The sequence below is a fragment of the Gossypium hirsutum genome, chromosome A11 (genome assembly GCF_007990345.1).
Source record: "Gossypium hirsutum isolate 1008001.06 chromosome A11, Gossypium_hirsutum_v2.1, whole genome shotgun sequence".
Taxonomy (NCBI): Eukaryota; Viridiplantae; Streptophyta; class Magnoliopsida; order Malvales; family Malvaceae; genus Gossypium; species Gossypium hirsutum.
In genome coordinates, this window is record NC_053434.1 from 102,746,864 (window position 1) to 102,749,818 (window position 2,955).

The 2,955-nt window shown below is 36.1% G+C and overlaps 1 non-coding gene across 1 annotated transcript; it reads right to left on the reverse strand.

The window, feature by feature from the left end:
• Window positions 1–2,608: 2,608 nt before the first annotated feature.
• On the reverse strand, window positions 2,609–2,715 carry LOC121210314 (small nucleolar RNA R71). The gene has a single exon (XR_005905428.1). It is a non-coding gene; the product is annotated as a small nucleolar RNA R71 (small nucleolar RNA).
• Between the last annotated feature and the right edge of the window lie 240 nt (window positions 2,716–2,955).

A 2,955-nucleotide genomic window follows, 5' to 3' on the forward strand; every position in this document is an offset into this window, starting at 1 on the left:
GATACGGAACAGGTCTGATTCTTTTAATAATCTCATACGGCTCGATAAATCGCGGACTCAGCTTTCCTTTACGACCGAACCGAAGAACTTTCTTCCAGGTCAAAACTTTCAAAAATACCCTATCACCTACTTGAAACTCTATTTATTTACGTTTAAGATCTGTATAAGATTTCTAACGATCTGAAGCTGCTTTTAAGCTTCTCTGATTACTTTCACTTTTTTCTCGGTCACACGAATCACATCAACCTCGTGTATCTTTTTCTCACTGAACTCAGTGCAATATAACGGAGTTCTGCTGGGACCATACAGAGCCTCATACGGTGCCATATTTATGCTCGACTGAAAACTATTATTATATGCAAATTCGACTAACAATAAATATTTCTCTCAATTGCCTTCAATCTCTAAAACATAACATCAAAGTATATCTTCAAGAATCTGAATCACACACTCAGACTGACCATTAGTCAAAGGGTGAAATGCAGTGCTAAAATGTTATCGCGTACCCAGAGCTTCCTATAACTTTTTCTAAAATCACGATGTGAACCGCGGATCTCTGATAAGCCACAATTTATACATATTTTTATCCCATGTTTAGCACATTTTCGTATGAATTATCATTAGATTTGTGGAATTTGATGCTCCTAATCCTTTAATTTCATGTTTTATACTTAAGTGAGCATAGGAGAGTAAAAAGAGCAAGAAACGGGCCAAAAACGGAAAAAATAGGTCAACATGGGAAATCAACATGGCTTGGACTTCCTTACATGGGTAGACCACACCCCTATGTCTATTTAACAGACTCTAAACACGGCCTAAGCCACCCCACACGGGCGTGTCCCATAGGCGTGTCCCTGTAAAGCAAAAGTCTAGTTCTACTCGGAAAAGGTCACTCTTGAGGGTTTGGAAGCATTCTTAAGCCTATATTAACACCCTAAAGAGGATTAGAAAGAACACGTGGAGTGGGAGGCAAGGAATTACTCAAAGAAAGCTGATTGATCCATCTCAGAAGCCGGATTCTCCTTCAAGACTGAAGATCTCCCTTTAATTTCCTTCAAAGGTTTTTGGGTTTCTTTATGTTTTGTTATGATTATTCTTCTAAGATTTTTTCTTTTACACATATAAACTAAATCCCTTAAATACCTAAGGGGGATGAAACCTAAGACGGATTTTGTTACTATTTTCTTAATTATATGATAAATACTTGATTTGTTCTTAATTATGTGTTCATAATTCTTACTTTAATATTTTAGGATATTGATCCAAGTATTGATGTGCTTATTCAAAAGAGAAAAAGTCCCTATCTATAAGTAGATCTAGCATAATTAAGCGGAGTTGATTGCACCCCTAGACATAGGGTGACATAAATCTGCCGAATTAGGGTCAACCTAATAAGGGAATCCATAGATTGAGTTAATGCAACACTAGAGGTTTTAATTGGAAAGATATTTCAGTTAATCAACCTAGGGTTAGACATTGTTAGTCTCGAGAGAGATAATAATATAAATTACGGATTTCTATGGATCGAGTCAAGTGAATAAATCGTCTAGTTCAAATTCAAATAACAAGTGAAGTCTAGGTGGATTCTTCCTTGGGTATTGTCTAAATCAATCAGTTTTCCCAAAAGTATTTCCCCAATTTACTTCTTGTGCATTCTTAGTTTAGTTAATTAGTTTAGATAAAGCAAATCCCCTTATTTTTAGGCTAGATAATAAAAAGAAGGTTAATACTAGTACTTTTAGTTCCTATGGGTTCAACATTCCGGTCTTGCTATAAGCTATACTATTGTTCAATAGGTGCGCTTGTCTTTATTGTGATAATAGTTAGTTTTCAAGTATGATTAATCATAAATATAAAACTTATCATGCACATCAAGTTTTTGGCGCCGTTGCCGGGCAACTAAGATATTAGGAACGCTTAATTTTTATTACTTTAGCCATTTATTTTATTGCAAGTTAAATTTTAATTTAATTTTTTTTATATTACTAAATTTTCTTCTATTTACTTCTGGCAGGTTTTTATAGTTTATGACTAGAAGAAACCCGTCGGGACCATTACTTTTTTATAGTGAGATCGAAAGCATAGCTCGCAGAAACTGAAGAGAAATAAGGCGAAGCCTGAGATACATAGAGGAAGAGCGAGAGGACGATATTCACACCACAATCGAGGAGATGGCTAAAAATCAGGAAAATCCGCTACCTCCTGCGATTGCTGCTGATCCAGTAAATCAGAAACCTGCTCCTCGTACTATGTATGATTATGCTAAACCTAATTTAATAGGAACTGAATCGAGTATAGTTAGGCCTGCTATTGCTGCAAATAATTTTGAACTGAAACCTAACACAATTCAAATGCTACAACAGTTTGTTCAGTTTGATAGTTTGCAGGATGAGGATCCAAACACTCATTTAGTGAATTTTTTGGAATTCTGCGATACCTTTAAAAGCAATGGCATTTCTGATGATGCCATTCACCTTCGGTTGTTTCCCTTTTCATTGAAGAATAAGGCTAAACAGTGGTTGAACTTGTTACCACGAGGGTCAATCACTACTTGGGAACAAATGACAAAAAAATTTTACTTAAATATTTTTTGCCGGCTAAAATGGCTAAGTTAAGGAATGATATCTCTTCTTTTGTGCAGATGGATCTAGAAACTCTTTATGATGCATGGGAGAGATACAAGGACTTATTGAGAAGGTGTCCTCGCCATGGGTTACCTTTATGGTTGTAGGTTCAGACTTTTTACAACGGTGTAAACCCCTCAACTAGGCAACTGATCGATGCAGGCGCCGATGGAACTTTGAACAAAAAAAACCTGAAGAGGCTTATGAATTTATTGAAGAGATGCCACTGAATAACTATCAGTGGCAAGTCATGAGAATAAAGCAGACAAAAGCAGTCGATGTTTTCAACCTCGACGCAGTTGGTATGCTATCTAACGAGGTAGAACTTTTA